Source organism: Oncorhynchus mykiss, chromosome 21 (genome assembly GCF_013265735.2).
Source record: "Oncorhynchus mykiss isolate Arlee chromosome 21, USDA_OmykA_1.1, whole genome shotgun sequence".
Lineage (NCBI taxonomy): Eukaryota > Metazoa > Chordata > Actinopteri > Salmoniformes > Salmonidae > Oncorhynchus > Oncorhynchus mykiss.
Genome location: NC_048585.1, coordinates 34784047 through 34796178, shown reverse-complemented (window position 1 = coordinate 34796178; position 12132 = coordinate 34784047). Strand labels below are relative to the sequence as shown.

Sequence of the window (12132 nt, the reverse complement as noted above, 5' to 3'; positions counted from 1 at the left end):
GCCGTTGTTGCTCCTAGACATTTCCACTTCACAATAACAGCACTTACAGTTGACTGAGGCAGCTCGAACTGACTTGTTGGAAAGGTGGCATCCTATGACGGTACCACGTTGAAAGTCACTGAGCTCTTCAGTAAGGCCATTCTACTGTCAATGTTTGTCTATGGGGATTGCATGGCTGTGTGCTCAATTGTATACACCTATCAGCAAAGGGTGTGCCTGAAATAGCCGAATCCACTAATTTGAAGGGGTGTCCATATACTTTTGTATATATAGTGTACAACAAATGTACTGTAGGCAAACGTTTGGGTGGAGAAATTTGATTGATTTATTTCAGCATCTCGAGAGAATGTGAATGCACAATTAGATACCTCATGTAGAGGTTCTATCTTTATCAACTCATAAAAGCTGATAGTATTTCAACCACATAAAATATGCATCCAAGCTGAACTGAAATCCTATCAGAAACAAGTTGAGTAGTTTTCACAGCTTTCTATTTCCTTACAACTGGTCAAACTGATTTTTTGAAATTTTTAACAGCAATATTTTGTTATTGCATTTTCTCCCCAGTCCCTAAATGTATTTGCTCTGTGAAAGAAACAGAGATGACAGAGAAAACTTAACCAATGTCAATTAGATTGAAGCATTCATTCCATCTATTTATTACATTTTTCTGGTGAGCAAGGTTTAATACAGTCTTCTAGGGCATTATATAATGGCAGAAGAGATGCTGCATGTATCTTATTATAGACAAGTTGACTAAGAAATAGTCTAACAAAATGTTGAAAATGATACGTAGAAAAATATCTAAATCAGGCAACAAAGAAATATTGCACCCCAGGCCTCAGATTTTCACTTTATCACATTTAGTCGGGCAGTTGAGGATGGTTTATTAGCAATTGCGGGCGGGTGCGGGTGAACAAACAGCTGACCACTAATCCCTCCTGCGCTGACTGAGATAACTGGATGTCAACACCCAGATACTCTCCAACTACTACAACTGACATATAGAGTGTGCTGACTTTCTGTTTCCTAGCCTGGTATGGGGGCTGTCAGTATTTAACAAGGGCATCCTCAGGAGAACCTGGGGTCCAAGCTCTGCGGGCTGCAGTGCAGGGGCCATATTCACCACTCTCTTGAACTAATCTCATCAAACAAGTTAGAAACTGTACAAAAATAAGATATGTTTCAACATGAACATTTAGACATGGCCTGTCTTCCCTATAGGCCTAGGCCTACTTTAAAATGCATCAAAATGCAAAAAATGCATTTGTTGTTCGTCTTATGTCAATCGCCCACTGGAGTTTATAGTTTACCCTTTCCTCAACTTTTTTTTACCATCACTGATGTGAATACAGAATCGTAAGTAATATTCCAATTTTATTTTTTATTATTTCACCTTTATTTAACAAGGTAGGCCAGTTGAGAACAAGTTCAAATTTACACCTGCAACCTGGCCAAGATAAAGCAAAGCAGTGCGGAAAAAAACAACACAGAATTACACATAAACAAATGTACAGTCAATGACACAAAAGAAAAGAAAAATAGAAAAATCTATGTACAGTGTGTGCAAACGTTGAAGAGTAGGGAGGTAGGCAATAAATAGGCCATAGAGATAAAAATAATTACAATTTAGCATTAATACTGGAGTGATAGATGTGCAGATTTTGATGTGCAAGTAGAGATTACCTAGCAAAGACTTATAGATGACCTGGAGTCAGTGGGTTTGGCGACGGATATGTAATGAGGGCCAGCCTCATTATTGCAATAATTAATCGATGTTGAATAAAGATGATTGTTTGAATAATTGTCTAAGTCTCTCAGTACTGAAATTTCCCCTACAGCAGTCATTTGAGAAGCCAAGGCTATTGAGTCTGCCGATAAGAATGCGGTGATTGACAGAGTCAAAAGCCTTGGCCAGGTCGATGAAGATAGCTGCACAGTACTGTCTTTTATCGATGGCGGTTATGATATCGTTTAGGACCTTGAGCGTGGCTAAGGCGCACCCATGACCAGCTTGCAAACTAGATTGCATAGTGGAGAATGTACGGTGGGATTCAAAATGGTCTGTGATCTGATTATTAACTTGGCTTTCGAAGATTTTAGAAAGACAGGGCAGGATTGATATAGGTCTATAACAGTTTGGGTCTAGAGTGTCTCCCCCTTTGAAGAGGGGGATGACCGCGGCAGCTTTCCAATCTTTGGGGATCTCAGACGATACGAAAGAGAGGTTGAATAGGCTAGTAATAGGGGTTGCAACAATTTTGGTGGGTAATTTTAGAAAGAGAGGGTCCAGATGGCCAACTGTGAAAAAATGCTTATTGAAATTATTGATTATCATAGATTTATCGGTGGTGACAGTGTTTCCTATCCTCAGTGCAGTGGGCAGCTGGAGGAGGTGCTTTTATTCTCCATGGACTTCACATTGTCCCTCAAAAAATTGGAATTAGTGCTACAGGAAGCAAATTTCTGTATGAAAAAGCTAGCCTTAGCTTTCCTAACTGACTGAGTATAATGGTTCCTGACTTCCCTGAAAAGCTGCATATTGCGGGGGCTATTCGATGCTAATGCAGAACGCCACAGGATGTTTTTGTGCTGGTCAAGGGCAGTCAAGTCTGGGGTGAACCAAGGGCTATATCTGTCTTAGTTCAATTTTTTTTGAATGGGGCATGCTTATTTAAGATGGAGAGGAAAGCACTTTTGAAGAGCAACCAGGCATCCTCTACTGGCGGGATGAGGTCAATATCCTTCCAGGATACCCGGGCCAGGTTGATTAGAAAGGCCTGCTCGCTGAAGAGTTTTAGGGAGCGTTTGACAGTGATGAGGTGTGGTTGTTTGACCGCGGGTCCATTACACACACAGGCAATGAGGCAGTGATCGCTGAGATCCTGGTTGAAGACAGCAGAGGTGTATTTAGAGGGCAAGTTGTTCAGGATGATATCTAGAGGGTGCCCATGGTTACGGATTTAGGGTTGTACCTGGTAGGTTCCTTGATCATTTGTGTGAGATTTAGGGCATCTAGCTTAGATTGTAGGACGGCCTGGGTGTTAAGCATGTCCCAGTTTAGGTCAACTAACAATACGAACTCTGAAGATAAATGGCGGGAGATCAATTCGCATATGGTGTCCAGGGCACAGCTGGGGGCAAATGTGATAATCACCTGTGTGCTTCATTGATGTGAGTTTGTGCGAAGCTTGATTAGTAATGCCTAGGAATACAAACGTATACAATTACAAACACTATGTAATTTGAGAAAAGAGATATCTATGTAAAGAGATTTTATGCAATTCACCATTACAACTGACTGAACAGTCGCTTATGCTACGTGTCAGTGTGAATCATTTCTCATATTTCTTCCCTTTTAGGGGTATAACATTAGAATTGTACAGCTAATAGGCTATATGTTTGTAGATCAACTGAGGTGAACGAACTATTAGCAGCCTGTGTCACGCCCTGATCTTAGAGATCCTTTTATTTCTCTATTTGGTTAAGTCAGGGTGTGACTAGGGTGGGCATTCCAGTTTTTCGTTTCTAGGTTGGCCTAGTATGGTTCCCAATCAGAGACAGCTGTCTATCGTTGTCTCTGATTGGGGATCATATTTAGGCAGCCTTTTTCCACCTGTTGTGCGTGGGATCTTGTTTTTGTATTGTCGCCTTTTTGCACTACAAAGCTGCACTTTCATTTTGTTACGCTTTATTGTTTTGTTGCTGGTTCACATTAATAATCATGATGAACGCCTTCCGCGCTGCACCTTGGTCCAATCCTTCTAACAACGATCGTTACAGCCTGGCTGATAATGACAGGTCATTTTTGCTTGTTTTTGCTCTTCTCCGAATAGCATTTTAAAGTTTTTAATTGTATAGAAATACATTAAATTACTCATGCAACAAAAAGTGTATTGTATGCTTGGCAGAACTGTAATAGAAAATAAACAGGCTCAAATATACATAACTGACTGAATCAGAGATTCCTGACCTTTGCATGGACCATTAGCCGGTGACTTCAGTGGATCACAAGGTGAAGGTTTCAATTCAGCCTGGTCTGCGGAAGAAAACTAATATTTATAAATGTACACTTTCAAGAATTCGAGGACCAACTTCTGTTGTTGAAAACTGCACGTGACATCGACATTAGTCTGAAACATTTATTCAAGTGCCAACATTGACTAAAAGGTGCAAGTAGGTTAATTTTGGTCATAAAGTCAGTATCTTCCAAAACTGAGTTTTGTGAGATTTGAGTACAAGAGTTTGTCAGGACTTCCTTGAGGGTTTTGATTTCGACAATGCCCACTAATACAGGATAAACAGCCCACTTGCCAACTAATACAGGATAAACAGCTGCGGTGATTGCGCTCAATCCAATTGTACCGCAGAACACACAGATGGTGAGACAGAACTGCCCACCAGCAAATCGAAATTTGTTTACATAAGACAAGATGTCTCACTTTTTTTTTAATACTGCACCAAACACCTAAGCTAAAATTGCGCAACTAAAGCCTCCTTGGCAAAAACATCATTTATTATTGATTTCATGAGTTATCTGAGAGTCATTCTGACTATTTTGAGGAAGTGATACTGGCTTTGTTCCTATGGTGTTTTTGGGGAACAAACATCAGTAGCTGCCACATCGAACCACACTCCCAAGATTGAAATCACATTTTTCATAATGAGCAACAGAAAAACATGGGGAATCGGTGTGTTCAGTCGCTCATTAAGAGGGTAGACTCAGAGACAAGGGAGTGAGGATGGAAGAAAATGTTGGAGAGGAGAAGAGCTACAGTAAGTAAACGAGGATGGTCATTGAGAGAGAGTGCCAATACACAATCACACACCTTGGTAGTCTTTGTTTCACAGGGGTCCCCATGTTCTTTGGCCAGGTTGATGCCGCTGGTAAACAATTTGTCCCCTACTACAGTCGAACAACTCTGCTCCTGAGCTATCCTGTTACACCACAGAGAAGTGAAAAGAAGAACAATACAGGTGGTGTGAGGAGAGGAAAGGATGCTGTCTTCAGTCAGTAAAATGCTGTTCCATGTGTGCTCCAGGTGTCTTCCCCATTGCAATTTTCACCTCCATCCACAGAGCTTTTTTTTTTTTGTGTGGCAATCTGACGAACAGAGTTGAGGGTTGTAGGGGGAGTGGGAGGTGATAGAGGAAGCATGATGGTGTTGGCAGGGAGAGTGGTTGGGGTTGAGTTGTTTTAATGACACCATCATCTCTCAACAGACATACAACTACACCCCTGTGCCTCCGGTTATGAATGCTGTAACAATGCCCGATAAACCTTTTTTTTCTTGGCACTAGGCTACTCACCACAGTGATAGTCAACAGCACAAGCATTACAACATCTAATTATCTACCCATTCCTGGACTGTCCTGGATTTCTTCCTGTACTTCCCTACCAACAGGGGCCTCTTATAAACTGGGTCACACAGGTTGCAGACACATACATACTGTCCTCCTGAAAACCAGGTGTTACTGTTACCTACTTGCAGATGTGAGAGGCAGCGATTAGAGGGAGGAGTGTACAGTCTTGTTCACCCAGAGCTCGGCCACTCCCATCCTGACAGCAATCCTTCAACGTGGTCCAATGGTACTCTGGGGGCTCTGGCCAAGTTTATGTGGGGTGAGAACATGGTGAGAAAGGTTTTGACAAACAAGTGAGAGGGGAGGTAAATAAACAGCAATTAATTATATAGCTAAGCCTAGTCAGCAGATGTAGACTATATTCAAGGCATTCCTGAACATACTTTTCTACATATACAAAATAATCTAGGCCCATTTCATAACTCAAAATGTGTAATGTATGAACTTTTTTGGCATGTATAGGCCTATATTTTATTCCAACATTAATTTAATTAATTATATTAGTAACACTGTTAATAGTGATAGTTTACTCAAGGCAACCTCACCAGTTTTAACTCTTCCTTGCCCATGTAAAACTCCATATGAAGAGAAAAATTGTAGGGGAGAGGGAGGTACGTTGTCACACCTTTCACGCTGTCTAACATTTACTGGGCACAATACAGTACATTACAATGGTATAAATTCCATACCAAATGAAAGAAGGAAGTCTTGGGCACATATTTTGTATTTATTACATCTTCATATCTTATTTCAGTACGGAGTTGTAGACCGTTAAATAGAGAGTGTGTACTACAATTTGCCCAATCAGCGGGTAAATTGTCACACTACGGGTAAGTTGTGACAACTGTGGATTATCAACAAATAAGAACACAACTAATTCATTGTGAATATTTATTTAAATTTCAAATTCTAAACCAAATTCAACTTCATTAAAGACCTCAAAATAAAAACAATCATGCCTCGAGAATCTGGCAAATCATGCCTTTCAATCAAAACACGATTGCTGGCAGAGCACACATTAATTAAGTGGCATGACCACTTTACTTTGAACTTTGAAATCCAACATTCTCTGGCGTGCACATAGATCCATGGTAATTGTTGGAATTGGAATAGAATGTAATGCTGTAGATAACTTGCTTTAAAGTCTTAACAAATCAGACGTGGTGTTTAAACACACTAATGCAGTTTTGTAACAGCCTATACAACTGTTCAGGGAAGTCAGGAACCAATACATGCAGTCAGTCAGGAAAGCAAAGGCCAGCTTTTTCAAGCAGAAATTTGCATCCTGTAGCTCTAACTCCAAAAAGTTCTGGGACACTGTAAAGTCCATGGAGAACAAGAGCACCTCCTCCCAGCTGACCACTGCACTGAGGCTAGGTAACACGGTCACCACCGATAAATCCGTGATAATCGAAAACTTCAACAAGCATTTCTCAACGGCTGGCCATGCCTTCCTCCTGGCTACTCCAATTCTCGGGCCGACTCTTTTCTCTGTATACATCAATGATGTTGCTCTTGCTGCGGGCGATTCCCTGATCCACCTCTACGCAGACGACACCAGTCTGTATACTTCTGGCCCTTCCTTGGACACTGTGCAATCTAACCTCCAAACAAGCTTCAATGCCATACAACACTCCTTCCGTGGCCTCCACCTGCTCTTAAACGCTAGTTAAACCAAATGCATGCTTTTCAACCGTTCGCTGCCTGCACCCGCACGCCCAACTACCCTGGATGGTTCCGACCTAGAATATGTGGACATCTATAAGTACCTAGGTGTCTGGCTAGACTGCAAACTCTCCTTCCAGACTCATATCAAACATCTCCAATCCAAAATCAAATCTAGAGTCGTCTTTCTATTTTGCAACAAAGCCTCCTTCACTCACGCCACCATAATTACCCTAGTAAAACTGACTATCCTACCGATCCTCGACTTCGGCGATGTCATCTACAAAATAGCTTCCAATACTCTACTCGGCAAACTGGATGCAGTGCCATCCGCTTTGTTACTAAAGCACCTTATACCACCCACCACTGCGACCTGTATGCTCTAGTCGGCTGGCCCTCGCTACATGTTCGTCGCCAGACCCACTGGCTCCAGGTCATCTACAAGTCTATGCTAGGTAAAGCTCCGCCTTATCTCAGTTCACTGGTCACAATGGCAACACCCACCCGTAGCACGTGCTCCAGCAGGTGTATCTCACTGATCATCCCTAAAGCCAAAACCTCATTTGGCCGCCGTTCCTTCCAGTTCTCTGCTGCCTGCGACTGGAACGAATTGCAAAAATCTCTGAAGTTGGAGACTTTTATCTCCCTCACCAACTTTAAACATCTGCTATCTGAGCAGCTAACCGATCGCTGCAGCTGTACATAGTCCATCGGTATATAGCCCACCCAATTTACCTACCTCAGCCCCATACTGTTTTTATTTTATTTACTTTTCTGCTCTTTTGCACACCAGTATCTCTACCTGCACATGTTCATCTGATCATTTATCACTCCAGTGTTAATCTGCTAATTGTAATTATTCACTCCTATGGCCTATTTATTGCCTACCTCCTCATGCCTTTTGCACACAATGTATGTGGATTGTTTTTTTTCTCTACTATGTTATTGACTTGTTTATTGTTTACTCCATGTGTAATTCTGTGTTGTTGTCTGTTCACGCTGCTATGCTTTATCTTGGCCAGGTCGCAGTTGCAAATGAGAACTTGTTCTCAACTAGCCTACCTGGTTAAATAAAGGTGAAATAAAATGTAAAAAATACGACGTGCATCTGTATCTGATTAATCAGACTCATCTTCAGAGTCACAGTTCTGGCACACATACATTTCCTGGCCTGAGGTGCAAGCATCATGGGCCCATTTGTTGCATCTCACACACTTCACCCAAGTCTCTTTTGGAAGGCTGTTTTAAAATGGCTCCAAACAGACGAGGCAGAAGCACTCCTCTTCATCTGATGATGACTCTTCCACGATTTTAATTTTTTTAGCTGCCTTCTTGTTCTTTGCATATCCAGACTTTGACTCCCCTCCTTGCTTCCTTTTCTTCGGTAACAGCCTTTTGCTAGATTGTGTCTTATCCTTTTCCATTTCTAGTGCCTGCGTCACTGGTGTGTCAGTTAGAATTGCTGTTTTGTGTTGTTTTCTTCCTTTGCAAGCTGGTTTTCAGGGGCCAGCTTTTGAATATGCCCGGATGTCCTCTAGAGTTGGTAGTCCGCTGTCAGCAATGGCATTGCTGGACAAGGGTGTCACGACTTACGCCGAAGTCGGTCCCTCTCCCTGTTCGGGTGGCGTTCTAGCCATCGCTGATCCATTTTTTATTTTACATTGGTTTTGTCTTGTCTTCCTTCACACCTGGTTCCAATCCCATCAATTACATGTTGTGTATTTAACCCTCTGTTTCCCCTCATGTCCTTGTCGGAGACTGTTTTATTGTATGTGATCTGTAATGATTATGTGTTGGTGTACGACGGGTTTTGTACCCACTTTGTTATTTTTATATATTTAGTTTTTTGGAGTTTGGTCAGCACTTATTAAACAACTCAGTTTATACCAACTTCGTTCTCCTGCGCCTGACTTCCCTGCCACCAACACACACCCATTACAGAATCTCCGACCACAACTATGGAGTCAGCAGGAGAAGGTACCCAGGGAGTTCTTCCAGCACCTCCACCAGCACAACCGGGGTCTCTCTTGAGCGCCCCTTTCTCGCCTGAACCCAGTGGGATCCGTCTCTCCTTGCCCCCAGGAGTACGACGGGAGGGCTGCGAACTGCCAGGGGGTTTTGTTACAATTAAACATTTATCTGGCCACCGTCCACCCGGCTCAATTGGACCGTGAGAGGGTGTCCTCCGTCGTCTCGTGCCTCACCGGTAGTGCCCTGGAGTGGGCCAACGCCGTGTGGAGAGAGGGAGATGCGGCGTTGGATCAGTTTAAGGAGTTCACCCGCCGTTTCCGGGCAGTCTTTGACCACCCGCCCAAGGGTAGAGCGGCGGGTGAGCGCCTTCACCATCTGAGGCAGGAGATGAGGAGCACCCAGGAGTTCGCCCTGGAGTTTGGCTGCCGGCGCGGTATGGACCCTGGCTGCCGGCGCGGGATGGAACAACAGGGCCCTGATCGACCATTATCGTTGCAGTCTGCGCAATGACGTTCGTCAGGAGCTGGCCTGCAGAGACACCACCCTCACATTTGACCAGCTGGTGGACCTGTCCATCCGGCTGGACAACCTGCTGGCTACTCCCGGTCGTTCAGATCGGGGTCTGGTTGTTCCATCCTCCCCCACCACCTCTCCAATACCCATGGAGCTGGGAGGGGCGGTGCGCAGGGAGACCGGAGGTTGCTGCACCAGGAGCACTGCCAGTCGGTGCCGGGTTGGTTCCTCTGGGAATCGAGGCAGCAGGCAGGGCGCTCTGGCGTCACCCCAGGTGAGCCGACACCATTCTCACCCAGAGCCCTCTGTTGTACCTATGTTTGTGTCTGTTACGTTCCCTGAATTTTCCCTGCATTCCCAGCATAAGGCGCTCGTTGATTCAGGCGCAGCTGGGAATTTTATTGATAGTGCTTTAGCCTATAGTTTAGGGATCCCTATTGTTCCCGTGGATGTGCCCTTCCCCGTTCACACATTAGATAGTCGACCATTAGGGTCAGGGTTAATTAGGGAGGTCACCGCGCCGTTGGGCATGGTGCCTCCGGGGTGTGATACGGATAGAATTAGTCTCTTCCTTATTGACTCTCCTGCGTTTCCCATGGTGCTGGGCCTACCCTGGTTAACTTGTCATAACCCCACTGTTTATTGGCCACAGAGGGCTCTCACGGGGTGGTCGCGAGAGTGCTCAGGTAGGTGTTTAGGGGTTTCCGTTGGTGCTACTACGGTGGAGAGTCTAGACCAGGTCTCCACCATGCGCATTCCCCCTGAATATGCCGATTTGGCTCTCGCCTTCTCCAAAAAGAAGGCGACTCAATTACCACCTCATCAACAGGGCAATTGTGCGATAGATCTCCTGGCAGACGCTGCACTTCCCAGGAGTCACGTGTATCCCCTCTCACTCCACAGAGACGGCTATGGAAACATACGTCTCCGATTCCCTGCGTCAGGGGTACCTTCGGTCCTCCACTTCACCCGCCTCCTCAAGTTTCTTTTTGTGAAGAAGAAGGAGGGAGGTCTACGCCTGTGTATTGACTATCGGGGTCTGAATCAGATCACTGTGAGGTATAGCTAGCTACCCGCTACCGCTCATAGCCACAGCGATAGAGTCAATGCACGGGTCGTGCTTCTTCACTAAACTAGATCTCAGGAGCTGTTACAATCTGATGCGTATCTGAGAGGGAGACGAGTGGAAGACGGCTTTCAGTACCACCTCTGGGCACTATTAGTACCTCGTCAGGCCGTACGGGTTGATGAATGCGCCATCAGTCTTCCAAGCCTTTGTAGACAAGATTTTCAGGGACCTGCACGGGCAGAGTTAGTGGTGTATATAGTTGACATTTTGATATACTCCGCTACATGCGCTGAGCATGTGTCCCTAGTGCGCAGAGTGCTTGGTCGCCTGTTGGAGCATGACCTGTACGTCAAGGCTGAGAAATGCCTGTTCTTCCAACAGTCCGTCTCCTTTCTAGGGTATTGCATTTCCACCTCAGGGGTGGAGATGGAGAGTGACCGCATTGCAGCCGTGCGTAATTGGCCGACTCCCACCACGGTAAAGGAGGTGCAGCGGTTCGGCTCCCATTACCTCACTGCTGAAGAGGGGCTCGGTACGCTTGTAGTGGTCAGCTGAGGCGGACAGGACTTTTAGTCACCTGAGGGCTCTGTTTACCTCAGCTCCCGTGTTGGCCCATCCGGATCCCTCTTTGGCGTCCATAGTGGAGGTGGACTCGTCCGAGGCTGGGATAAGAGCGGTGCTCTCTCAGTGCTTGGGTACGCCACCAAAGCTCCGCCCCTGTGCCTTCTTCTCAAAGAAGCTCAGCCCGGCAGAGCGAAACTATGATGTGGGGGACCGGGAGCTGATGGCTGTCGTCAAGGCCTTGAAGGCATGGAGACATTGGCTTGAGGGGGCTAAACACCCGTTTTTTGAGCATGTGCTATGTGTCTATGTATACTGGGGAAAGTTGTCACATGTGAAGACTTGCCCCAAGGTCATTGAGACAACTTGCCCCAAACTGACATGTGTGCTAATGTTGGCTAAATCTCAAGGTTAGCTCGACATAGGACTGCAGCTAAAGTATCAAAATACACGTTATTGTCTCCTCTACTCAGTGCAAAATTATAATTTTGAACATTCATACCTAATAAAGTTTAATTGCATAAAATGTAAATTGCTGATTTTTTACTTTTGAAGGGGAAAAATAAGAAAATTGTGCTCACCTCAGATTAGTGTCTTTGACCACATGTGAACAGGAAGTTGACCATAGAACATGTAGTCACCTAAAGTAGCTATTTGATTTTTGAGATAGCGCCTCTAGTGTTGGAGTTATGAACAGTTTGACAATGTACCTCCCTCTCTCCTAATACCCACGTTCCCATTGCAATTGGAATATATTTTCTGATTAAAACAACTTGAAAATATATTTAAGATTACTTGAGTCTTTGAAAACCATTCTCTATTCTGGACCGCTGAGCGCTCCCGTCATGAAGGGGACAAAAGGAGAGAGTGAGTCGGCATATAGGGAGGTCAGACAGTTTCTGAGAATCTCATGTATTGCAGTGGTGTAGCAAAACAGTGCAAATAATCTTGCTTTGGGGTATGGGGGATTGTAGGGCGTCATCTATCTC

At 44.6% G+C, this 12132-nt stretch overlaps 1 long non-coding RNA gene across 1 annotated transcript; it reads right to left on the bottom strand.

The window, feature by feature from the left end:
* Positions 1-3614: 3614 nt before the first annotated feature.
* LOC118942784 lies at positions 3615-11766 on the bottom strand. The gene is made up of 4 exons (XR_005038436.1): positions 11725-11766; positions 5487-5604; positions 4830-4938; positions 3615-4039 (listed from the first exon to the last, which is right to left on the bottom strand). It is a non-coding gene; the product is annotated as an uncharacterized LOC118942784 (long non-coding RNA).
* Between the last annotated feature and the right edge of the window lie 366 nt (positions 11767-12132).